The sequence below is a fragment of the Papio anubis genome, unplaced genomic scaffold (assembly GCF_008728515.1).
Source record: "Papio anubis isolate 15944 unplaced genomic scaffold, Panubis1.0 scaffold36, whole genome shotgun sequence".
NCBI classification, from domain to species: domain Eukaryota; kingdom Metazoa; phylum Chordata; class Mammalia; order Primates; family Cercopithecidae; genus Papio; species Papio anubis.
In genome coordinates, this window is record NW_022163746.1 from 25,493 (window position 1) to 53,352 (window position 27,860).

The window sequence follows — 27,860 nt, forward strand, 5'->3', positions numbered from 1 at the left end:
AAGATGAATTTGCTATGCTTGTGAAAGACCTTGGGGAGGTGGGGGGTAGACTTGGATAAGGGGTGCAAGGGAGAGATCTGGCTTCTGTGCGGAACTGGTGAATGCAAGGCCTGAGGGTACATGGGATGGACCAGGAGGAGAGGGGGTCTTGAGGGAGATTATTTCTCAACAACGGAGAGCCTGTGGGATTAGGGGTGGAGTGGCGCTAGGACCGGACAGAAGTCAGAGGAGGGATAAGATGGGTAATAGGAGGTCTATTTGGGTAGAGAATTCTGGTAGGCATTGTGGCTGTGCAAGGGAGTGTAGAGGCCAGGCACTAGCCTGGAGGGTTTGTGGGCTTGCGATGGTGGTGGTGGGGAGTTACATTAGGGATAGATGAAGAAACAAAGATGAATGTTCCCCCTGGGCCTCCTCCCTTGTCACACTGACTGTTCTATGTTACACAGCCTTAAAATAATATTTCAAAAGTTTTTGAAACAATCACAAACTTACAGAGAAGCTGAAAATACAGCACAAAAAAGGTTTCTGAACCATTTGATTGTAAGTTGGTGACCTAATGCACAATCACCCACCATTGCTTTTATGTTAGCAGGTAGTTCCTACAAAAGGATATTCTTGAACACAGCCACAGTGCAATCATCAAAATTGCTATCATCTGATTCTCAGGTGCCATTCAGGTTTTACCCAGTGTCCCAGCCATGTCCTTTATAGTGAAGGGTCAAGTTCAGAGTCATGTGTTGCCTTAACTTGCGCTGTTAGTCTCCTTCAGGCTGGAACAGTTCACAAGCCTTTCCTTGACCTTCATAACCTTGACCCTCTTGAAGGTGAAAGGCCAGTTATTTTGTAGAGTATCCCTCAGTTGAGGTTTGTGTCTTTCTATATTCTTGAATTCAGCTGATGCTTTGTTGGCGGGAATATCACAGAAGGGATGCCATGTTCTTTTTGCACCCCATCATGTGGTGCCCAATCTAGATGTGTCCTGTTACCAATGGTGCCTACCTCGTCACTCGGAGGTTTGACTGAGGTGGTATTGGCTAGCTTTTGCCTCGGGAAAAGTTATTCTCTTTGTGTAGGGGTACTTTGAAACTATGTAGCTATCCCATCCCTCATGAAAATTTCATTGTATTTAATTCATTTATTTATACCAGTGTGGACTTATGTTTCATATTTTATTCATCAAGCTATAATGTTACTATCATTATTCTGACGTGCAAATTGTTCTGGATTTAGCCAGTAGGCGCCCTTTCAAACTATGTGCTTTCAATCCATCTCCAACATTCTTTGAACAATTCTTTGCTTTCTGGCACAATAAGACCTACCAGGCTCATTGTGTACTTACTGTGCTCCAACCCTAGAACTAGCCATTTTTCCACAGAGCCCTGCTTTCTTTTATTACAAAAAAGATAATCAGAAGTCAAGATCTGAGTACTAAGTATGCTTTTTGCTATTGGATGTCACTCATCCTTGACTACCTCAATGGACAGAGTTAAGGAGTTCCATTGATTCTTGTTATTTACAGTAATTGTTTTATTACAGTAGTTATATTCTGTAAAGGCTCTTCAAATACTGAATTAGCAAATAGTTTGTAGGAGAAATACAGGCTTGAATTCCTGTAGGACTCTGGTCACAAAATTTTTCTCAGCCAGTCAATACATAATCTTGTTTTATGTGTGTTTCTATTTAAAGATACCTTACTTAATATATATTGTTGATTCATTAACATTGAATTCATGGACAACAGTCTGAACAAAACTTAACACATGCATTTTCTCTGTAAGACACATCACAGCCTCCCTCTGCTTAGGAACGCTAGACAGCACCTCAGCACTATGTTTAGGGGCCGTTTTAAACAGCACAATCAACAAAAGGCAGAAGATGCAAAAAGCTTGGCACTAAATAAACTGTGAAACGGAGACGTTTAGGAGACTGAAACAAGAAAGCAGAGTGTTGCTGGGTGACCTCGAGCTGGGAACATGCAAGGCTGGCAGCTCAAATGTTTTGCTCTTCTGCACTTGTCCATGAGGGACTGCAAATGTGCCAGGAGTATTGATTTTGGGCTCACAAGTAAATTTTAACAAGTGGATTTGCAAATACGGGATCTACAAATATTGAGGATCACCTGTGTATCTCTGATGTGCACACTGCTGCAGGGCACACACAGGAGTGTGTCTATCTTGAAACCCCTGATTCACACCAATTCTTCACATTCCAACTTAACACGATGGGCTTCCTTCTAATTTTTCCCTTTTCTGGGCCACCGTAGCACCCCCTCCTGCATCCCTTGCTGGCACCTGCCTGATCCTTTCCCACCTGATGGCTCTAAGCCTGAGTTTCTCAGTAAGGGAAGAGTTGGGGCAAGAAGCGAGAGGGATGTGATTATGTCTTATGATGACATTTATGTTCTAGTGTGCTAACTTAAGATAGAGTGATATTAGCATATTTATAAAGCCTCTTTGTATCCTCATAATTTAAAATAATGCAAGTATCATCAAAACTAAGAAAAAAATGTTTAAGCTGGTGAGCGTAATGATGGAAAAAAACTGGCTTTATGCTACTGGTTTATAGCAGTACCATGCCACCTGGGAAACAAACATCTGCTGTTTTCTCTAGGTTCAGGAATGGATGCTGAGTGTCATAAGAGTGTCAGGAGTATATCCCTGGCTGGAAGATCCACTCTTGTTGAGGTAGCCTGCTTCCCTTGATAGACAGTAGTCCCCAGAGGGCAAGGGACTGTGTCTGATTTATTCAGTACTGTGTCCCCAGGGCTTGGCATATGAAGTAACTGGTGAACATTTGGGGACTTGGCCGCATCCCACCAACTGGTTGCCCAGTCTCTTTCTGAAGTCCTTTCTTTTTCCTGTAGTACCTCTTTCTTTTCAGTTTCCCTAGAATCTCCTATCCTTCCTTCCTGCAGGAAACCTTCCAGGCCCTCACTACCCAGAGGGATCATTCTCCCACAAGTTTCTGAAGCCTTCGTAGAGATTTTGTAACCTAGTAGCTAAGACCATCAGCTTTGGAGTTACCAGAGCCACATTGGGTTCCCAGCCTTACCACTTACTAGCCACATGGTCAGGAGCCTGTCCTGGAACCTTTCCCCAGTCAGTTTAATAATCTGTGAGATGAAGATAAGAATAATGGCTATCTCATGATTTTTGTGAGGATTACATGAAACACCATTTTGGAAGTACTTAGCAAGTGGCTGTACATAGTGTTAGCAAAGATGTCAGTGGTGTATAATTATTATATGAGACTATATGTGTCATGATTTTATGTAAAGTACAGTCCCTTTCCCCAACTTGATGATAAACTTCAAATTGGGGTGGAGACCTTGTTTCCTACTTCTTGTTTGTATCTAAACCCGCCGCCCCTGACATCTACCTGCCCACCTCAGCCTAGTGCAGTGCTTTGCAGCCAGTGTTAAATATGTGTTGATTTGTCATTGAACAATCTTCCTTCACTCTATGATTCTTCTACCTGTACCTCATCTTGCTAATAGAGCAATTTCCTTCCCTTTTGTCGGAGTGCTGGGGAGATGCTGATTATTTTTTCCAGCCTTTCTTCTTTTTTGGTTACGAATCAATATTCTGTATACCGTGGTCAATGTCACAGTCTGCTGCCTCTAGAAAGTGTTGTTTTCCTTGCTTTCTCCTTCATGCAGATGCTATCCTTGGTCCCTATTGTACTCTTAGGCTTTCTGTAGACAAAGAGGTGTCTGCACAATTGCCCTCTGTTTTTACCCTTTCAGAACTATGGCAACAAACTCCCACAAGTTTTAAAAACAGAACAGATTGCTGACCTGGTTATCTTGTAGCCCTGGGGGTCTTTATGGTAAGGCCTTTTAGTAACTGGATTGTGTTTTGTGAAACCGTAGCAGTCTGAGATACAGTGGATAATGAGCCTGCTTGCTTGTGAGATTTTTTTCTTGTTGTCACCAGAAAAGCAATCTGTTAAAAATAAGCCATGTTCTTTGAAATAATGCCCCTCACTTCTGAGGACTGACTTCTGCACTTAATAGGTGAGATATGCTGGGTTGAGTTAATCAACATCTATTCTGTCATTGCTCTGGTGATTTTATATGATGTAGAAATGTTGTATGAATTGAACATTTGCTCTGATGCTTTAGTGCAAAAAGATATTCCAGGGCTTATTAAATGGTCTCTTTCTTAAAGGTTTGTAATCCATTATCTTTGTGGTAGAACTGGAAAGGAATGCTAGAGATAGTTCACAGGATTATTTATTGTAAAACAAACAGCATTTAGGAATGTATAACTGGTATACATTGCTGGGAATACAGGTGTCCACCACCATGCCTGGCTAATTTTTGTATTTTTAGTAGAGATGGGGTTTCACCATGTTGGCCAGGCTGGTCTTGAACTCCTGACCTCAGGTGATCCACCTGCCTTGACCTCCCAAAGAGGGGGATACAGGAGTAGTTAAGAGCTAGGGCAGTGTTCAGACTTCTGGGTTCAAATCCTGGTCCTAGTAGCTCAGTGACCATGGGTAATTTATTTATCCTCAGTTTTCTTGCCTGTAAAATGGATTTGATGGCTCAATTTTAGTATCTACCCTTATGGGCTTGTTGTATGGTATTTACAAGATGGATGGAATACATAGATTCAGGTATATGGTAAATACTCAGTAAATGTATTTCGTTCTTTTTGATCTATTTTGATACTTTTATTATAGTCTGTGTTACAGGGAGAGGGCAGAAATTAAAAATACACCTTTATAATTATTTAGAATGGTCAACTTCTGTCCAGTTCCTAGAAAGTAGACAAACCTGTACTTAGTATATGTTGCATGGACAGGGGATCCCGTGTCCTATCAAACACTCATACAGCTCTTGTGGAGTAAATGGAACTCATGTACACTGCGGGTGAGAATGGAAAATGGTACAACCTCTTTGGGAAACAGTATGGCAGTTTCTTCCAAAAATTAGTCATGCACCTATCATGTGTCCTAGCGATTCTGCTTGACATTTACCCAAGAGAAATATGTAAGCCACATCCTTGCAAAGACTTACACGTGAACGTCCAAGGCAGATCATTGGATACATGCACTCTTTACCATGAGCTTTATTTGTAATAACCCCAAACTACCCAAATGTCCATCCACACGTGGAAGGATCGAGAAATCATGTTGTGTCTTTTCAGGGGACTAAGACTAAGCATGAAAGACAAATGATCTATAAGCATACGCAACAAGAGGGATCAATCTCAAAATAATTACGCCGAGTAACAAAGCCAGCACCCCCCGCCCCGCCAAAAAAAAAAGAGTGTATACTATATAGTTCCTTTTAAATAAAATTCTGGAAAAATGCAAACTAATGGATAGTGACAGGAAACAGATGAATGATTGCCAGAGGAGAGTGGAAAGCAAGAGCTGAGGGGAAGCTGATTTACAAAGAGGCATAGGAAAACGTTTGGAGCTAATGGCTGTGTTCGTCAATGTGATTATCAGGATGGTTTTACAAGTATATACATATACTGAAACTTACTTGTGTTCTATAAATATGTGCAGTTTATTGTATATAAATTATGACTCAAAAAATGAGTGCTTTTAAAAAATCAGGCTTACTGTACAAAAAACCAATAGGATTTGCTGTGCTGCTATAGCTCAAAATTTATCAGCGAATTTTCATAAACATTTACTGAATTATTAGCTATTTTGTTTTCTTTTGGAACTTGTAGCGATTTATTAGGATTTTGGGGGAACGATATATCCAAGAGAATTTGAATTAAAAACTTTTCTGTCTTTTGATCAAATCCTCTGTGACAGGTAAGGAATTTTGTAGTCACTGCACTGACTTCATAATTAGTCATTACAGCATCATTACAGCATTTACAAAAAAAAAAAAGTTTTTGTAAACTTTCAGTTTTGCTGCTTGTGTATCTAAGTGGCCCTCTACTCTTTAAAAAATAAATAGACACACACACACACACACACACACACACACACACACACATAATTTTCTCACTCTTTCCTCCCTTTCCTTCTCCCTATCCCGCCATCTCTCTGCTCAAAAGAACATTCATTTCTTTGTTGTAAAAGGACTGTGAAGGAAGCCACGTTTTTTCACGTGACTAGATTTATAATTAGTGCTAAAATAATTGTAATTTTTATTGAGAAAAGTTAAAACTGAGAATTGTAAAAAGTTTTAAACTAAAACATAGGCATTTACGTTTTGACCTAAAAAATATGTATGTCTTCAACATATGTCTCTGAATGTGTTTCTTATGACTTCTTCACCATCTTTCTGTCCCAACTGACTCCTGTGCTGTAGGGTGTACAGTTTTTAGTTTGTGCAGTGGCAGGATCTGAGCTCACTGCAACCCCTGCCTCCCAGGTTCAAGCGATTCTCTAGCCTCAGCCTCCCGAGTTGCTGGGAATACAGGCGCTCACCATCATGCCTGGCTAATTTTTGTATTTTTAGTAGAGACGGGGTTTCATCATGTTGGCCAGGCTGGTCTCGAGCTCCTGATTTCAGGTGATCTGCCTGCCTGGGCCTCCCAAAGTGCTGGGATTACAGGCGTGAGCCACCACGCCTGCCCTGTTTTGGGGTTCTTTAAATAGAAATGTGAATTTAAAAGATATTTGAAAAGTCATCTGAGAACAGGCTTCTTTATACTTAAAAAAATTCTCTCAATCTATTGGCAGATGTCTGGCCCTCACCTAATTTGGCAGTAATTTTCTTTTTTAGCAATGCAAACAAAGCATTGTATTTTCATAGGAACAGCAATTCTTTCTTTTTGCGCTCATACTTCTTTGGCCCATAGCATATTTAATAGGCAATTGCACAATAAATACAACTGGTCTGAATGGGTTTGAGAACTCACTACTATAGCAGACCTACCATGTAATGGTGGGTGCAGCCCACCCACTGAAGAATGACTTTTAATTTGGCAAATTGGTTAAGCGGAGCTTGATTATGAGATTGTCTACTGTATATGCCTCTTGTAGGAAATCAAAACACAGCAAACTAGAAATCATTTGTAAAGCCAGATCTTAATACAATGTACTCTTAACATTTAGGTAGATTTTCTTTCAGTCTTTTATGTGCATATGCCCGTGTGTATGTGTGTAGTTTACATCATTTTGTATCCTGCTTATGAACAAAGCAGTGATGGATATCTTGGAACATAAACACTCAACGTTTATCTTTATTTATCTCAGTAAATTCCTAGAAATGAAATTATCAATCAAAGGAGTCTCATCATATTTACGACCCTTGAATAATATTGCCATATTGACTGCCGAAAATGTGGTGCCTCTCTGGAGGGGACTGTGTGGGTTTCTCCATATTTCTTGCCAGCATAATGAGTGTTCAGACTCCTGCTAAGATGATAGAGAATGTCTTGTTTGGATTTGTATTTGGAGGATAAACTTTTTTTTGTATCTATTTCCTTGCCGTTTGCGTTTGTTCTTTTGTGAAATTTTTATTACTGTCCTTTAACTATTTTTTATCGTGATACTTGTTTTATTTTTTTACTAAGCTTTTAAGCTCTAGATAGTATCTCTGTGGTACATAGTAACCTTTTGTCATTTTCTGCAAAAATATTTTCACAGTTTATTACTTACCTTTTGACTTAACTTTACCTTTTCACATTTTCTCTTGTGAAACCTCTTTGTGATTTCCTCTTGCACTGTTTTTACTTAGACCTTTCCCAGTGTGACTATGATAGTTGGGTTATACGAATGCACGTATGAACACTGTATATGCTCTTATGTCATGTCTGTTTTATTTGTCTGTCCTGTACAGCCTGAGGATGTAATTATTTTTGGCTTTATAAGTTGGTGCACACCCTCGGGTCCCTTTGGTAAATAAGTTTTATCTTTCTTTCAACAGTTTACTATTTCCTTCAATACATTTTCTTCTTCTCTTTGCTTGGGGAGAGTAGTCTTGTTCACGCCCAGTCAGTAGCGCAGCGGGCCGGACGCTAATCACTGTAGTTTTCAATCTCTCTTGACTTTTGAGGCGTTTCCATCCCTTCCGCCCTCAGCCTCCCCATGTGCTGGGATCACAGGCATGCATCGCTGCACCTAGCCTATTTTCTTCTGAAATAAGTATCTCCAGATGGCGTGTAGCCTAGGCTCCTAGTCGTGGTGTGAGTTTCTCCGCAGCTTGTACCCTCCATGGTACTCACTGGGGAACCTCCTATGTGGAGTAAGAGGGAGCCTGCTGTCTCATCTGGACATTTGTCTGTTTACAGTTTCTTTTGCAACATCATTACATTCAACCTTCCTCAAAAGCGTTTCTGATGAAATTTTAGTTTGGGTTAAGTGCTGTGGTTTAAGTTTGTAATCCAGTGTGACTTTGAGGTTAGACGGCGGATCAACAGGTCAGGAGATCGAGACCATCCTGGCTACCACGCCGTCCCAATGCAAATTGAAGCTGGCGAGGTGGCGTGGCGCCAGTCCTAGCTACTGGAGGCTGAGGCAGGAGAATATGTGAATCCTGGGAGGCGGTGGAGCTTAGAAATGAGCTGAGATCCCGCCACCGCACCCAGCCCGGGTGACAGAGCCGAGACCCGGCCCCGCACAAACAAAAAACTTAGTTCTTGAACTTGCCTTGTTAGTCTCTATTGTTAATTTTGGATAAATACAATTGCTTTCTCAAATGAGCGAAAGCAGACACGTTCTGCCTGTGACTGGTAGGATCTTGCGACTGGTTGGTTTGATGGAGCGTGCGCTCCGTATGCGTGTTCTTTGCCGCAGGATTTTCAACAGCTCTAATAGAAAAAGAGACCGCCATACAATGCTGCATGTCTGTAAAACATCCCTGTTGAGGTTTGGCGTTGAATGCAAGGCTTCATGGAGCTCAGATTGTTCGGAATGTCCATTAAAAATCACAGTGCATAGGCATTCTCAGGAGTGGGGTCAGCTGCTTTCTTTTTTGCCTGTCATCTTTATGCATTTGGAAAAATTGTACAGCAGCTGACACATGTCCAAGCAGAAGGCAGAAGTTAGCCAGGCCAAGTCTGTTTTGCCACCTCTGCATTATGGGTGAGACCAGAGGGTCCGTCTGAAGATGACCACAGTGACTTTGGCATGGGCTGCTCCTGGAACCATTCCTTGGACTCCTTGGTGATCACTTTCTGGTTTTGGCATCTCAGTCTGGCCCAGCGATGTTGATGTTTTACATTCCTAATCTGATATGCCAAGGCACTCACCTATCCTTGATTGCACGTTTATAAAGAGCTATTAGCAGACAAGAAACATGACTGTAACAGAAGCGGGGGGTACACTGGCCACTGTCACCCCCTTTTTCCTGCCTCTGTGAGCTCCCTGTTTTGGTGGTCACCACCCCGATCAGAGATGCCATCTCATAAGGCCTCAGCCCCGCTGCCACCCTGCACCTCTGACTGTTGAATCAGGTGCCATGGCAGCGCCTGCCTATTTGAAGTGTCTGCTACACTGAGTGGCTCTCTGTTGGAGTTTCTGTTCTTTTTGCTTTTTGCTTCTAAATCAAATGCATAGAGGAGAAGGAGGTTAGTGCTGAAGATGTAAAGGAAGGAATTTATACCTTCTGATGTTTAGGAGAAACATATTCTGTAGTATTTAAAGTATGAAACTGGAAGCAGAACTGTAGTCTTCCAGTTAAAAAGTCCTTTCTGAAAAGAAAGAAGACTCTTGAAGGAAGCTTGAGCTATCCAAGTGATTCATCATTCAGGCAATTTTTTTTTTGGTAGAGACAGAATCTCACTATGTTGCCTAGGTTGGTCTCGAACTCCTGGGCTCAAATGATCATCCTGCCTCGGCCTCTCAAAGTGTTGAGATTATAGGCAAGAGCCACTGCGCCCAGCCTCAGGCAATTCGTGAGATACGTGTTTGGTTTCTTCAGTAATAGCCAGGTGGATCATAGTGGCCCAAGACCCTGGGAATTATTTTTAGTGTTACATGTGATTTGGAATTTAGTTTGAAAATTGTCTCCTATTCTTTCATCCATTTTTGTTTAGGTATTCTGTTCAGCTTCACTGACTATTTTCTGGTACAAGATTTGTAATGTTATTTTTACCTAATTCCTCTCTTCCCACTCTACACTCTTCCACGACAGAAAGTCTGCCTGGTGGAGGACACCCGCACTTGTTACCCTGAGTTGATGACTGAAACTGTGGACCCCTGAGTATTAACAGAGGACTCAGTGGGAGCTCCTGGTCAGAGGACTTGGATGTTGTCATTGTGAGCTGTTTGTATGTTAAAGGCCTTCTGCGTGTGTTTTGGGGAGGTGATCATGAGACACAGATTTCCACTAAAGCCGAGGGTACCAGCCAGGTAGTGCTTGTCATGACTAATACACTGATGAGGGCGTGCGTCTCTGTCCATCCCCTGGAAGAAGGAATGACAGCGTCAACGGAGCTGAGTGAGTCAGACCTTTGACGGTTTCCTTCTTAAAAATGCTTTTAGTTACTATGAAGGTGGTTGATTCCTCAAGCCTAGAGAATTTGCAGATGTGTAAGGGTTTTCTGAAGCTTTCCAGTTTGTTTCTCCTGATGTGTTGGTTTTTAGAGTGAAATATTGTGCTGGAGATGTTGAAAACCTTCTCTGGCTTTATGTGTACAGAACAAAGGTTCAGTTAGAAAATGTACATTGTTAAAATGGCTTTCCTTCTTGAGTTGCTGCTAATGTTATAAGCTAAACTCACACCATATAAACTCGTTTATGGGATGGAATAGTTGTGCCTTTCATTTTTGCAGAATAAGTTGGAAAACAAATCAGCGTTTCTGTCTGTGGCCTGTTCTATGCCCTGTTTTCTGTTCTCAGTTTGGATTAATTTATGTTGCTTGGAGCTGAAATGTTTGATTTTTTTTTTTTTTAACTAAGCATAGCAGTGAATCTAGGTTTTATTTATTTATTTTTTTTCTCCTCAAAACAGTATATATTGGCTACAAGTCTTTCTTGGATTGGAGGTGAAAGGAGGGAGGCAGTATGCATGTTTCTTCTGAAGAATGCCATTTACTTTCTACGTTTGGCTCTGACGACACAGCTCTGCTCTGTTAGAGAAGAGTGAGGTGTTGGAGAAGCTGCTGGAGTGGCCATGCTCATTCTCATAGTTCACCTCCAGTTTCTCTCCTTAGAGGAGCTAGCTCCAATGCTGCATCCTCCAGTTTGTGAGAGCTGTATAGATGGCATTCTGCATCTTTATAATTCTACAGAAATTTTTTTTTTTTTTTTTTTTTGAGACGGAGTCTCGCTCTGTGGCCCAGGCTGCAGTGCAGTGGCCGGATCTCAGCTCACTGCAAGCTCCGCCTCCCGGGTTTACGCCATTCTCTTGCCTCAGCCTCCCAAGTAGCTGGGACTACAGGCGCCCGCCACCTCGCCCAGCTAGTTTTTTGTATTTTTAGTAGAGACGGGGTTTCACTGTGTTAGCCAGGATGGTCTCGATCTCCTGACCTTGTGATCCGCCCGTCTCGGCCTCCCAAAGTGCTGGGATTACAAGCTTGAGCCACTGCGCCCGGCCCCTCAGAAAGTATTTTTATATCAAGAGAACTCTTGCCATAAGAGCTTCACTCAATCTTTCATTAACAACTCTAGTGGGTTGAGTACTGTGTCCCACCTGCCCCCTGCCAAAATTGTGTCTGCCTGAAACCTCAGAGCGTGACCTTATTTGGAAATAGTTTTTGCAGGTATAACTAGTTAAGAATGGAGATAAGATCATAGTGGATTAGGGTGGGCCTGGAATCCGATGACTGGTGTCCTTGTAGGAAGAGGAGAGGCCACACAAACACATGGAGGAGAATGGCAGGTGAAGACGGAGCCCCCCAGAAGCTGAAAGGAGAAAGGAAGTATTCTTCTAGAGCCTTGGAGGGTAGCGTGGTCCCACTGACACCTGGATTTCGGGCTTCTGGTGCCTCTAGCTACGAGAGAGCAAATTCCTATTGTTGTAGGACACCACGTTTGTGGGTTTTTGTTTTTGTTTTTGTTTTTTTTAAAGCTCTGGGGAACTAAGGCAACAACCAGTCCAAAATGGCAGAGATTGAAGGTCAGTCTGCCCTTGACCTTCAGCTTTAGGTATCCCCAGTTTATCTAGGTTTTATTTTTATTTTTAGAGATGGAGGTCTTGCTCTGTTGCCCAGGCTGGAATGCAGTGGCCTGCTCATGGCTCACTGCAGACTCAAACTCTCAGGCTCAAGCAATCCTCCCACCTCAGCTTCTTGAGTAGCTGGGACTACAGCTGGGTTCCACCACACCAGCTGTTTTTTTTTTATTTTTATGTTTTGTAGAGACAGGATCTTACTATATTGCCAAGGCTAGTCTCAAACCCCTGGCCTCAGTTAATCCTTATCGAGGTTTTAAACTGCAATGTTTATAATCAGTGCAGCAAGAATTCCCATGTGCAAAATGTTCCTGTGTCTGGTGCACCTTTCATTTTAATTTGGTCAATACATAAGCAAATTTACCAGAATCCTGTACCACTGGAAGAAGTTTCTATGGTCTTTAATCTGAACCTTTGGAAATGACCTGCCTACTGCTTTTGTTGTTGTCAAAGTGAATTCATTCATATATTCATACTCATATTCATATTCATACTCTCTCTCTCCCTCCCTCCCTCTGTCCCCCACCTCTCTCTCTGTCTCCCTCCCTCTCCCCGCCACCAACACCTTTTTCTTTTTTTCTCTCTCTCTGTTGCCCAAGCTGGAGTGCAGTGGCATGAACGCAGCTCACTGTAGCCTCAACCTCCTGGGCTCAAGCAATCCTCCTACCTCAGCCTCCCTAATAGCTGGCACTACAGGAGTGTGCCACCATGCCTGGCTAATTTTTTAAAAATTTTTTTGTAGGGACGTGATCTTGCCATGTTGCCCAGGTTGGTCTCAAACTCATGGGCTCAAGCGATCCTCCCATCTTGGCCTCCCAAAGTGCTGGGATTGTAGGTGTGTACCACCACATCTGGCCCCAAAGTGAATTTTCAGATTCCTGAAACCTGCCTCTTACAGCACCTTGGGACTTAAGGAACGAACTGTGTCTATGAAGTATTATATTTATTTGTTTACCTTTATCAGCACTCAAAGATTCAGGTTAGAGCATCAACAAATTTGAAAGCCTTGCAAAGGATGCAGGATGATATTGTACAGCCATGTCCTTTGGAAAGTTTACTGGGAACCATAGCATTTGGGGCACAATATGTTAGTTCACACTATTAGGGTGAGTAGAAAGTAAAGTCGATACACAGATACTGAGAGCAAGAAAAAGAGCATCTTTTAAAGGAGAAATGATTCTCTTGGTCAATAGAGATACATACACAGTATCTTGCTGGCATTGATTCAGGCCCTCCAACTTTGTGCCCCCAGCCCTGTGTTCTCAAATGTGTACTAGAAGTTTAAATCCGGATTAAGTTCAGGCCCTCATGCTGTGAAATTCAATTGCGCAGCAGTGATATGTGGCAGAGGTACTTACAAGGTTGAGAAATGTTACTGAGCTCCTACAGTCTTGCACTTCAACATCATGTTATTTGTCCATATTTCTTGGAACAGGGTCCCTCTTATTTGCTGTGACGAGCTCCCTGACCACGGCGGGGTTGGCCCAATATAAATGGAACATCATTACTCCGCAGTAGTTACTAGTAGCTCTTGCATTAGCAGGTACTAAAAAAGAATGGCGAAATGTGGGAGATTTTTCCACACAGAATTTCTAGCTAATTCTACCAAAGGGTCCCCCCAACACAGATGGCCTCAGGACCTCAGGACATAAAACCAATTTGGAATGGAGAATCACTCTGCTAGTGTAGATGTCATTTGTGCACGTTTAGGATAATCTTGCTGGTATCCAGTAGAAAAAAATCATGCTCTCCCATGCTTCCCAGGCAGTGCCATACATGAGCCAGGCTTTTCTTGGTCTGAAGGACTAAACCCTGGGGGGGTGGGGGGGTGGCTGGTGGGAGGGTGGTGTGTGCAGAGGGAAAATTACCAGTTTGATTTACTCTTCAGAGTATTCCTGTGCTTTGTAGGCCTTGGTAGTATTAATGTGAAAGTGATTATTAATCTTAATTTGGAAACTGAGGATCAGAAAATTAAAATGACTCACTCCAGGTGATACAACGAGATAATTAGTAGAACCCTTTGAGCTACAAAAGCAAAGAAGTGGAAAAGGGTGTAAGTGTGTGTGTGTATCTGTAAAAGTTGGGGATTTTGCGGGGGGATGGTTACTGCTTTCAGCCATGTAGTTGCAAATTTGGAGGGACTCCTGGTCCAGACAAGTGGGGAATACCTGGCACCCAATCTCTTTCAGTCCAGTCTGTAGGGTGAAAACTGATGTGTGATCTGTCCTGTTATGTATTAGGCACTTGCCCCTTGATATTCATGAAGGGGACACAGAGACAACCGTGACTCTCCTCTCTGTCCTGAAACAACTTATTATAATTAATAATATGGATTAAATAATTTTTTACGTGTATTGACTGAAAATTTTTTATACATCCTGTTCATAATTTAAAAAATGCAGACATGGTGTTTTGTAATCTGTCTTACACATACATTCACTGAGTTAAGTTGCCTTATTCTTATTTAATATATACATTGATTTTGTTTTGTTTTGTGCCTAAGTCAGTGATAAAAGAGAGAAAAACTTCCTTGGTCCTGCACTGTGTCATGGAAACTCCAACTTTATCTTAATAAAATAAGAGAGAGTTTGGGTTTCTCTTGGGCCAGTTCTGTATCTGTAATGACACTCTAAGCTGTCGACATAGCATCCATCACTGCCCAGACCAGTTGCTCAGAGCCCATCGATGTTGCCCATCATCTGTCTGTGTGCCCCGCACAGCTGGCCCTGAGTGCCAGCCTGTCTTTCTTACTCCAGCCGACAGGGCTAATCAGGGTGATCAGCGTGGCCTCCAGTCCTCACAGTGTAGTCACTAAGTGGATTTACTTTGCTTAATATCCATGTGGAGTAACTGAACGGGCAGTGGAGATTTTAACTAAGTCCTGTACCAATTAATCTGTTTGGGAATAGAAAAGAATGAAACATTACTGTATCCATAAAAACAAAAGCTCTTTGGGACAGCACATCCTAAACCAAGTGTGTGTTTATAGATAGTGTAGCACTTTAGAATTATTTTTCAGATGATTGTCCATGGCTAAGCATGGAGGGAGCTATTGGTTTGACATGTGCGGGAAATCATTTGTTCTATTTTCGTTGAAAATCTCATAGCTCGTAACTCAAAGAGAAAGGTAGTGTCTCTTACATAGCTGATCCAGTGATCTAGTGATGGGTTCATCTACCAAAACCAACTTACATTCATGAGCATACTTTTGCAGTATTACTGAGATAATGATTCTAGTAAAGTTCACTCTGTGGTTCTTATATGAAGTCATAGACCTTTATGGAATGAGAATGCATCGTACCTAAATTAAAGTTTAAATCATAGCTAATCTATGTCATCCCAACTGAGATCACCATTTGGTATTGACAGTATTCCCTGGAATTACTGTTAACATTTATTTGGCCCAAAACTCAAAACATACATTTCCTTCTAATCCTTTGTTTCTTAGCAAGTTGATCATTATCAGATAGTTTTCCACTTGATCCAGAACGTATTTCCCTTTGGTTTTACTGTTTCTTTTAGGTTTATGTATTTCATTTGGAGGTGAGAATAAGTTCGGTGAGATAGCAGAATATGAGAGAAAGGCATATGGACTCTCGGTTTTGGAAGATGAGTTGCTTTGTCATTCCATTGAGGAGTGACCCGTTAAACTTACTGCTGAGGTCAGATCTGCCCTTAGTTGGTTCTTTGCTTTAGATACTACTGTACTTTTTCCTTTTGCTGTCAACCGCATGATGGCTAGGATGCAGGATTTTCACTGTATCCTTAACTGCAGAGGAGCACAGGGGATCCAGTGCCTCACATGGGCCTGACGATGGGCCTGCTCCGAGTGGTTTGATAATGGAGCTACATGTGAGTTTTGTATTCCACTCAGAAATAATATATTAGTGTTGGTTTTAAATGGCCAATTAACTCCAATCTTCATTAGATCCAGGAAGATCCATGCTGTTTGGCTTGCACCTTTGCAGGCTCTTTGCATGTGGTCATGTTTTTTCATATTTGTACCAAGTTTGAGAAAATTAGTCTTAGCTGGCTTGCAATATTATTTTCCTGATGGATTTAAAAGTTAGGTAGCACTGCCAGAAGTTCCCTGCTTCTCAGCTGATAGAGTAAGCCACCACTGCCCTTCTGACTGAATCCCATCCTGGGTCCCTACAGAAGGACGGAGTGTTCTGTCCCTGGGAAGCCTTGAAGTGGGAAGGTCTCATTGGTGATAGGATACGTGAGTGTGCTGTTTTACAGCTTTGTTTCAGGAGCTTCATCATTCATTGTTGACATTGAAAGGCATAAGATTTTCTCTTTTAGGTGTAGATAGGAAAGAAAATATCCCAGTTAAAAGACAAGAGCAGAGAAGGAAGAAATAGATAAGCTTTGATGGTTTTCCTCTGCTTCTTTGTCAGGTTGTCTTAACACATTTTTCTTAAAAGCACTGGAGTGCTGACTTAATTCCTCAGTCGTCCATTCTGTGATGTCAAAGGGGTGTGGGGGTGTCTGTGTGTGCGTGCACAATTATGTACATAAGCACATGATGGCACTAAGGGCAAAGAGAGTCTTGCTTTAAAAAGTAGGGTTAAAGACTAGTAACACCACATCAGTATGACAGCTACTGACCAAATAAGAAAAAAAAAATGCAGCTAAGAACAATTAAGCCTGTCTTAATCAGAGGCTATTGCCTTGGTTCGCTAGAGCATGGTGACCTAAAAGCTGCTTGTACTAATAATGTCTTAGATTGCTTTCACTTTCTCTTTTTTTACTTTTATTTTTTGACTGCCTGACGGGAATGTTGTTGGGCTTTCAGGATGACTGGAGGATGCAGGGGTGTGTGTTGTCATTGTGCTGGTAGTCAAAGCTGATGTAAGGGTATTGATGGGGGAAGTAGCGGGAGGACCCATCTGCAAATGTTGCTTGCATCTTGCAAACCACACATAACTGTGGGGCTTGGTTCTTCACTACTGAATGTGCACATGGGGCTTCAGACTATGACTCAGGCCCATGACCTACTTTTCTGGTTACTCAAGGCTGAGTGAACCCTTTAGGAAAGCTTGGCCAAGGTGGAGTCATCTTGATCACCCCTGGAACCTTTCAATGCTGTGGCCAGTTGTGGAGTCCCCTCCACTAGGGTATGGTTGGACTCTGGTGGCTGCAGTGTAAGCTGAGGGTTTTTTGGTACCAGAGACCAAATTAATTCATCCTTATAATTGAATTAAAGGTAAGAAGGCATAGGCTGTGGTTACAGCAAGAAATATGGGGATATGCCTTTTGCTATGAGATGTTCTTGGAGGTTTCTGCATCCATGCTGTTAGAAAATGATGCTGCTACAGAGCCAAGAGGAAGCCCGCAGCGGCTGGGAACAGTTAGGCTACTGCACGCAGGCGAGGGCAGGGGGAGGAGGGGAACTCCCGCAGCATATGTGTTGGGGGCTGAGGGTGAAGCATGGGTTGATGCCAATGGCCAGAGTGGAATTTTAAATGGAACCACCTGTCTTTTTAGAGAATAAGACTCTTTCAAATCCAGGCATTTGTGGGCTTCTGTGTTGCCAGCCTGGCTTTCAGACTGTGCTCTGGTGATATTATTTTGCTGAAGAAGGCAGAGATCTGAGTGGACAGATGGGAATGGTTGCTGGAGGAAGAACTGTAGGCCCACTCCTGTGTGAATGTGCAATAGAGAGAGGCTGGGGTTGTCGAGGCTATAGGTAGGGTAGGGCCCGAGTTCCCTATGAAATCTGTCCTAAATCTGTCCTCAAACACTAGGCAGATGCCACCTTCTCCCATGGGCCAAAGGGCAAGTTTGAGAGTCTTCCTATACTCTTGACTTCAAGCCATTCATCTTAACGATTTGCAAGCATTTGGGATTATGGCACACACAACGATATACATGACAGATTAGCAAATGTAGGTACATAGAAGACATTTTAATAGGAGCTGGTCTTGCATTTGAGGCTTTTCAAATTGTTAACTTTCAAATAATTTTATAGGTCAACAATTCTATCTTGCATTTTCTGGAGTTGTGTTCTCAGCGCTTAGGAAAATATAAACAGTTATGTTTGTTGCTTTTTATCCAGTTGAACAAACAAAATAAAAACCAAAAATAGATATTTCAGGTTCATTTTGCCTGGAATAATAGCATAAATAGTTTACTGACATCTGCCAGGATGTGATCTCTCGCCCCTTGGAAGATTATAGTCAAAGACTCAGGTGGGCCAAAGCACTATTGACTTGAGTATGGAAAATGAATGAACATGCTCACTGCCGCCCTTCATTATTTTCTTCCCTAATTGTAATATAATATCCTGAATCCTTTGAGACAATTGAACACAAGAACCTGAGACTGAAGTTCGCATTTTCCCTGATCTGGGCAAGCCAGCAGCAAGGATGTGCACCTTAGACATGATGGCATGGGCTGCTAGAAGGCCACTCTGACATCACCTGGTCCTAACCATTTAGTTCACAGAGGAGGAACGTGAGACTCAGAGATGATAAATGCCTTGTCCAAGGACACACAGCTCTTATTAAGGGGCCATTTATTGCTACTTGGGAGGTTACAAAAGTAAGCTTTTAGGTGGATCAGATATCTGTGTCTACTGGTGTGAGGTTGACACATGCAGAAACTGAAGATGGCATAAATTGTGTTTGCTGGATGGTGGACACAGAGGGAAGAAACTTGAGGAGTGTAGGGTTAGTTGTAGCGCAAGGACGAATACCAAGGTGTTTCCTCTTGGCAGATATCCAGTTACATTACCATAAGTATTTTAAACTCTGCTCAGCTGAAATAGGATTGTAGCTATATTGCGGGGGTTGCAAGGAAGGGCTAAGGTAAGTGCTCATGATAAAAGAATCAAGGAACGTCTTGCTTTTTGCTTGCTTGTGCTGGCCACGCCTTTATTACACATGCCTTTTAAAATTTCATTATCACTGAAGGCTAATGCAGTTGTAGTAGTTAGGCCATTTTGTTTCTTGGCAAAAGAGAATTCTTAAGGGGATGATCCATCGTCTTGGATGTGCAGGAAGGAAGGTTAGATATTAAATTTTCTCTATCGTTCTGCCTTTTGGTAGGGTGGAATTATACCCAAACACCTCAGTTGCTTTCATCAGGAGATGAAATGATAGGTGTTCGCTTTCTGTCTTGCTGTCTCTTTGTTGCTCCTGATGGAGGGAGTTGGTGAATTTTGGGAGCTAGCCAAAGAGGGAATTAGGTAAGTATAATCTTTATTTGTGTTTTTTTTTTTACCTTATATTTAGAATGGTAACATTTAACAGTTGTAATTATCCTTGAGATAAGCAAAGAGATTCATCATACATAGAATTATCTTGTGAAATGTTGATTTGTGCTTCCTACAGGCTAATACGGAAATTGAACTGCTTTGTGTGATACACATTATTTTAAAAGTCGAAAGAGCAACGCTACATGCAGGCTGAGGGTTTTGTCTCTTAGCTATACTAGAATTACCTGTATTTGTTTGAGTTTAAAAATTGGTTATTATGCAGTTACATCATTTGGATCAAGTATGTTAATTTTCTTTACCTTTTCTGATTTCCCCATTTTTTCTTTTTTCTTTTCTTTCTTTAAGAAAGCATCTTGTTAAAACTTCCAGAATGAGTGATTTTTATTAGGAAGTTTTGGGCTTGCTTGTTTTACCCTCTTAATTCTTTCCAGGTGGGACTCATGTTCTGTTTCCTTTGCCTGTGTCGTGTGCACTTTTAGCATTGGAATTTAATCCATTACGATTCTAATTATGCTATGAATTTCATGTTCAATAGAGAAAATTACAAAGAGGGCAAAATCACACAGGGACTGTCAACATGGGAAGCAAACATTCTCCTTTTCTAGAGGCCCAGTATAGAAATCAGAGTTTCATAATTGTGTTGACATACATAGGTTCTTTAACTGAGAAATCTAAGATTAACAGTAATGCTAATTGATGGTTTTTGCTCTATTTAAATCTTATATTGCAGTTACTTAGTCTTGGTAACAAGGTGTGGACTATAATTTTCTTTCTCCTTTACTGGTAACTCACTGTGTAATTCTGGGGTAAGACTAAAATGGTTGTAGTTTTAAAACTATTCATGTACCTATGGCGGCTTCCCTGCCCTTTTAAAGCAGCAGATTCAGATTTCACAGTGTAGGCATCCCAGGGTGGCTTGCTTAGGCAAAAGCCCAATTTACACAATGCCTTTGAAACAGGAGCAAAAGTCGTAATAATACTAAATGCTTAGAACATCATATATAGTAGGCCTTCAATAATGTTTCATTGAATTAAATGGAGTTATTATAAACATGTATGAATTATAGTAGAGATCATATGCCTTTTCTAAGCCTATGCTAAAATAAAGACCTTTTTTTCAGAGAAAGATCTATATTTTAAGCCTCCATTTTTGACCCTCATAATTAAGATCTAGGATTAGAAGAAGGGGTGAGCATTCCTGTGTACCAAGCAGTTCTGAGACCATGCACTGGAGCAGAAGGTTGCTTATGGCTGGCAGAACCAGAGCAGAGAGTCCTGGCAACCTTATGGGATTTGGTCATAAAATGATATTGCACTGTACCTTCTTCCACTCTAGGTATTCCCTGCCCTGATACCTGCAAAGTTTTCCCAGATAATCCTGGAGACTTAACCTATTTGATGGCATAATTCCCAGTTTTCTATTTTATTTATCAGAAAATTTGGTAGTGGGTCTGGGCACAGTGTCTCTCACCTGTAATCCCAGCACTTTGGGAGGCCAAGGTGGGAGGTACGAGGCAGGAGGATTGCTTGAGCCCAGGAGTTTGTGACCAGCCTGGACAATGTAGTGAGATCCTGTCTCTAAAAAAAAAAAAAAAAATTAAAAAATTATCTGGGCATAGTGGCACACACCCGTAGTCCCGGTTACTTGGGAGGCAGAGGTGGGAGGATTGCTTGAGCCCACTCGAGGTTGCAGTGAGCCATAATCACGCCACCACACTCCAACCTGGGCCACAGAGTGGGACCCTGTTTCAAAAAATACAAATAGCCAGGCGCAGTGGCTCATGCCTGTAATTCCAGCACTTTGGGAGGCCGAGGCGGGTAGATCACGAGGTAAGGAGTTCGAGACCATCCTGGCTAACATGGTGCCACCGCGTCTCTACTAAAAATACAAAAAATTAGCCGGGCGTGGTGGTGGGCGGGTAGTCCCAGCTACTTGGGAGGCTGAGGCAGGAGAATGGTGTGAACTCAGAAGGCGGAGCTTGCAATGATCGGAGATCACGCTACTGCACTCCAGCTTGGGTGACAGAGCGAGACTGTCTCAAAAAAATAAAAAATAAAATAAAAATAAAAAAGGAAATTTTGGTGGTGGATTTCATTTAGGCTCTGCCACTTCTTTGGTGTCACCAGCTTTTTGTGGCCTTAGATAAAATAAATGAGATAAACATTGTGTGCCTGGCACATAATGTGTGATCAGTACATGGTGATATCATTTCTCTGTGAGATGGTGCTTCCATGTCAGCCATCTGTGGCAGTTCCCAGGTTATACTGATTCCAACTTGATTCTTCTCCTAAGAGAAGAACCCTAAGCTGAGCTTCAGGAGGTGTCTTGGTGTTACCTACTGTGAATTTTGTTTTTAAAGCTTTTTGTTTTTGACCTGCGCTTTTCTGTTGATATCTGTTAGTTTTGTGTGGTTTTCCCCCAAATGAGGTATTTTCCAAAGTTGTCCTTACATTCTAAGGTAGGGCCACGTAAAGCGAAGCCATGAGCTCTTGGGGAGTAGCAGTTTTATTTTGTTTGCAAGAGTGTGGCTCAAATGAAGTGTCAGTAAAATGTTAGTTCCCTTTAGAATAATTGATATACTGATTTTCCATATTTTCTGCTAATCTTTTGAAATACGTGTTTTTGAGTTCATTTTGTTTTTGGGACCCAACAAAAGGCAAATATTAAACTATTTAAAAATAATTAGGATAAAGCCTCAGTCAGCAGTTAAAACTGAGAGTCCTAATACATTGAAGCTTTGTAAAAATCCCTTAGAAAATACATGAACATTTTAAAGGTAATTGAGGGGGCGCCATAGATCATTTTAACATCCTCTTCCCATTGTTCTTAATCTAGAGAATCTCTTCTGTGTCTTTAAAGTCAGGAAATTATTTTTTTTGTTTATTTGGTGGGGTTATTGTCAGTTGTATAGCATATATAACAAGAGCTGCCGGAATGATCATTTGTAACACTGTAAAATCACGTCTGCTGTCAGTAGTAGCCGTTTTGCAACTATTGGAAAAACTGTGGAAATATGGCACCAACTAATCATCATTTTTGCTTATTACTAGTTTGGCTATCACTTGGAAAGAGGACAGGTCATTTAGGTAAAGCCAGAGTTTAGATATCAGAAGAGAGATCCAGAAAACCAACTTGGGTTTTAGACTAGATGACCTCTCAGGTACTTACCTTCCTTAAACGTTGTCTAGGCTAAAACCCAGTGAGAAAGTTGAGGAGGGCCACTCAGACATTTTTGGTGCTGAATGAGGACTTGACTCCCTGAGATTTTTGCTTTTAAATACATCCCACTCTATTCCCACTGGCCCTGCGGTCAGACTGGTGGGACTTAGCCCTAAGAGCACATACCTCAGTGGAGGAGGAGTGCCACAGACGTGGGGATCTCATCACAGAGGAAGGTCTGTGAGCTGCCATTCTCTAGCGGTCCGAGGCTGGGTTTGTTTTGACATTGATTTTTTATTTCTGTTACTGCTCTCTGGAGGTATATCACAACAAGATTTAATGAATGTTTTTTGGTCTGCGTTTATTTGATGCATGACCTTGTGATTTGAGTTCCACCATGACCCTTTTTTTTTTTTTTGCTTTCTGATTATGTACCACATAACTAAATCAATAAAGAAGAGAATGGAGGAACAGCCCTGTTTAACATTTCAGGGGTGATGGAGTAATGCTGTCTATAAATATTTATATTTTTCTGAGAAGATGTCTTTTTCTTTTTGACATTCAGACGAGTTCACCAAGAGATTCATCACTAAAGAGAGGGGGAGGAGTGTGGGGGGGAATGAAAAGACGTCTTCCCCCCAGTAAATTTCTAGATGTCTTTCAAAAGGTAAATAGAAAAGAAGAAAACTCAAAAGAGTTTTTCATTTGAATAAGTCATTTTTTTCCTAAGGCATTGGAATACTCAGCTAGCCTTTTCTCACCCAGAATAGTAACAACTGGGGGAATATGGATATATAATCAAAGGATCCCCAAACGCAAAATAGACTCTGTTGGCTTGCAGCTTCCTATGAGTTCCATAGCCTCTCATACCTCCCAGGTTGCAGTCTCTCTCTCCTCCTTTCTGCCTCCTCTCCTTGTCCTGACTTCAGCCTTGTCAGAGCCAAATCACTTCCTAAAGGCCCCACCTCTTAATACTGTTGTATTGGGGATTAAGTTTCAACATGAATTTTGGAGAAGACACATGCCAACCGTAACAGAGGAAGCTTGCTCAGTGGATTCTTAAGATGTCTTCTCTTCTCTAGCACAAATAATCACTCATCCATTATTTTTTCAGGTTTGATTCCTTCCTTCCTTCCTTCCTTCCCTCCCTCCCTCCTTCCTTCCCTCCCTCGCTCCTTCCTTCCTTCCTTCCTTCCTTCCTTCCTTCCTTCCTTCCTTCCTTCCTTCCTTCCTTCCTTCCTTCCTTCCTTCCTTCCTTCCCTCCCTCCCTCCCTCCCTCCCTCCGTCTGTCTTTCCCTCCCTCCCTCTTCTTTCTCTCTTTTTCTTTTGTTTTTTGGTATAGACGAGGTCTCCCTATGTTTCCCAGGCTGTTGAACTCCTGGGCTCAAGCCATCCTCCTGCCTCAGCCTCCAAAAGTGCTGGGATTATGGGCATGAGCCACCATGCCTGACCTTGATAGTTTCATAGTGAGGTATTTTTTAATAGTCTCCTGTCTATAGATGATGATAAAATCTGTCAACCTCAGTTTCATCGGGAGCTGTGGTGACGTGAGAGCCCACAAGGATCACAGTAGGTGCAGCCATTGGACCACCAGTAAGAGAGTGGCTCCGAAGTCTCTGTGGGCACTGGTTAGAATTTATGTGTGCTCTCCCCTGATCTTACATACAAACTTACTGTTGCAGCTTTGTAGACAGCCCCTGCCACTGCTTTTAGGCAGTCAATGATAATAAACAAGTAGTTAACGGAGGATATAGTCTCGTTCTGGGGGCTAGTGCCCCTGTGAGGGGTAGCATTAAGGTTGAGCAGCTCTTGCTTGTGCTGGAGGCCATTTCTGTTCTGACTAAATCTCACCTGCTTAGGTCTTGCCTGGGAAGGTCGAGAAGGCCCTAGAATAATCTCAAAATCCTTCAGGAATCTCAAGGACTCCTAATGACCTGAACCCCTAGAGGTGTGACTTCATCCTAGATTCACTACATGTTGGAAGGATTTTAGTGATCAGCGTGACCTGGCTCTTATTCCAGACTTGTCACCCTGTACCGCTTGCTGCTTTCCTCCCCAAGGCCTGTGGAAGCTCTCGGAGGGCAAGGCAGGGCTCCTCTCTCTACAGGCAGCAGCTGGTCTACTACATGGCACCTGCCAACTCTCTGTGAGAGTTGCTGTGAGAGTTTAAGCCACGTGAATGCAAGACCAGCCTTATTCCATCTTGTTTATTCTCCTGAAGTAATCTGTACAGTGTCCTGTGCATTATAAGTTATTGATAAATGGGTGTAGATTGACCTGTATCCTTCCCCTAGGCCCAGAATCTGAACCTTACCCTCTATATCCACAAAATACTGTGCCCTAGATATTTACGTCTGCAGTTTGAGGTGGTTGTACTGAATGTGGAGGGAGACTCCACAGAGGTGCTTCCCATCCCTTTTTATATGATGGAGGAGCAATCTGACAAGGAAAAACACTATTTGGTTTCATCTGTATTAGAGTAACCGAAAGTGGGCTTGTGTTGCAGTTGAATTTATTTATTTTAATTCCAGTATAACAAAAGCCAAAATAAAACAAACAGGAAACAAAGTATAAGTCTGCCACTCTAACAAAATGCTAACATAGTCTCTTTCCTACTTGGCTGGAAGCACTCTAAATTCTATGTAGCATCAATCATATCCTATTCTTACAGATAATTTTCAAATTGCCATGTAGTTTTGTTAGGTGGTACAGTATGGTGGTATTATAGCAAGACATGGGCCCTGGAGGCAGATATACCCAGGTTAGAGTCCTGTTCCTATCATTTGCTAGCTTTGTGACCTTGGGCACAATATATACATATGCATGTGCATATGTCATTGCCTACACCAGCACCTGCATCTTTGCTTATATTTGTTTGTTTTAGAGATGCTGTCTTGTTCTGTTACTCAGGCTGCAGTGCAGTGATATGATCATAGCTCATAGAGACAGAGTCTCTATGTAGAGACAGAGTCTTGCTATGTTGCCCAGGCTGCTCTTGAACTCCTGGACTCAAGCACTCCTTCCACCTAAGCCTTTGAGTCAATGCGATTATAGGTATGAGGCCCAGCTATGCCTATATTTACATATTCACACACGTTTATAATTATTTCACTGATTACCACTTACATTTAACTGTACTACTTGCCATTTTGTGTTAAAAGAACTATATTTAGGCTTATTGTACTTACTAATATCCTAATTGGGCCATATTTAGCCTGGCTAAATAGATTAGTTTGCCAGGGCTGTCCCCTAACAAAATACCACTAATTGGGTGGCTTAAATAACAGAAACTGATTGTCTCACAGTTCTGGAGGCTAGAAGTTCAAGGTCATGGTGTTCCATCTGAAGGCTGTGAGGGAGGGATCTGTTCCAGGCCTCTCTTGTGGCTTGTAGATGGCCATCTTTTCCTGTCCTCTTTACATCATCCTTCCTGTGTGTTTGTGTCCAAATTTCTCCTTCTTATAAGGACAATGGTCAATTTGGATTATGACCTGCTCTAATGACCTCATTTTAACCTGATTGCCTCTGTAAAGGTGCCATCTTCAAATAACGTCGCAGTCTGAAGTCCTGGGGGTTAGGACCTTAACATATGAATTTTGGAAGAAACACAATTCAGCCCATAGCATTAAGCTAGGTGCACTGTTGGAGGACAAGATGAATATCAGTTTTATAGACTGGTGCTGACAGATGACACAAGATTGTAGCACAAATTCCCATTGATGAGGCCCCTTGCCAATTCAGGGGGTTCTTTAGTCCTACCATTTCTTTAGAGATTCTTACTGTTTATCCCTGTTTCTCTTTGATTGGTTTGTGCATTTCTTCTGATACTTTTCCAGCTTTATCTTAAGTTTTCTATTTATTTTTGGAATTGTTTTTCAAGAATAAGTCCAGGTTGTGGAGGTACAGCAAATGTGACAGTATCTTAAAACAATCCTTTAAAACACTGTCCTCAACTGTGCTGTTGAGAATTCATCGTTTCATGTCATCTCCCATGGGGACGTGTTTGTTTCTTCCTTGTGCTTTTGATGAAGTAATATGTATGTGTCCAGGCTGCAGTTTGATTTGTTTTTTTGCTATTTGAAAATACAAATCTTATTCATAACTCACCGATGAGATTGGTAAGACTTTTGATCTGTCTTTATTTTATTAACTATAGGAAAATGATACTTCATCAGCCTACTTCAATTTAGTTAATATCCTTTTTGTAATTGGGGTTCGGTCTGGTAGGCAGTTCTAAAAACTTGGGCTTACAGACAGCAGCACGTGGCTGCTCACTATGCGCATCCACACGGCTTTCTGTAGTAAGGTCTAGTCCAATCCTCCTCCTCCTCTCTGTCATTTCCACTGTTTGCAATATATTTTAAAATTTTTGTTAAACATTTATCTTTTCTCTGCTTTTCTGTAAATCTGGTTTATTGCCTATGCCAGATGTTTTTTCTCCCATTCATTCCTCTGTCAATTCTGTCTGTTGGTGTGGTCCGTTGCAGCTTGAGCCCTGGATGGCAGGATGGTTCTGTGGTGTAGATTGAACTATAAAACCTGGATTGATTATTGGCCTTCCCAGTTGTTAATGCATATTCATTTAGCTAACCCATAAATCAAACAGCTGATACCTGTACATTCAGATTTCATTATTTCTTGTTGTTTTGTTATCTTCTGGGTTGCTTTGTAAAAATGCTGATGATTCCTTTAACAAAAGGAAGAAATTTAGCTTAAGAAAATAATCTGAAATAAAAAGCAGAAGAGGTTTCAAACAAAGAAATCCTTACTGCATCCTTATTTGTAATAGTGAAAACTTGCAAATAGCTGATATACACAAAAAGATACAGCTATTAAATTATGGGACCTTATTTACAATATTATGTATGTATGTATGTATGTATTTATTTGAGACGGAGTCTCGCTCTGTCGCCCAGTCTGGAGTGCAGCGGCTGGATCTCAGCTCACTGCAAGCTCCGCCTCCCGGGTTTACGCCATTCTCCTGCCTCAGCCTCTGGAGTAGCTGGGACTACAGGTGCCCACCACCTCACCCGGCTAGTTTTTTATATTTTTTTGTAGAGACGAGGTTTCATCGGGTTAGCCAGGATGGTATCGATCTCCTGACCTCATGATCCGCCTGTCTCGACCTCCCAAAGTGCTGGGATTACAGGCTTGAGCCACTGCGCCCGGCCACAATATTATGTATTTATTAAAAACAGTGTTTGTAAAGAGTTTGCGATACTGTGGGAGAATATTATGTAATTAGAATGGGGAAAACTTAGGATATAGAATTATATAGAGCATATCATCTCAACCACATAAAGTATGCATATTCATTGAAAGGAAATGTGTCCAAATGTTAGTGGTATTTATCTTTAAGTGGGGTGGGGCCAGACATGGAAGTCTAGCTTCAGACAGACCTGGGTTACCTTTCCTCTTGTGTTTGCCTGTTCCTTACAAGACAT

The 27,860-nt window shown here is 41.7% G+C and overlaps 1 protein-coding gene across 1 annotated transcript in view; it reads left to right on the plus strand.

Annotated features, from left to right (window-relative positions):
- LOC116268521 (talin-2-like) overlaps positions 1–27,860 on the plus strand; it is a 253,145-nt gene that overhangs the window by 18,525 nt on the left and 206,760 nt on the right. The window lies entirely within an intron of this gene.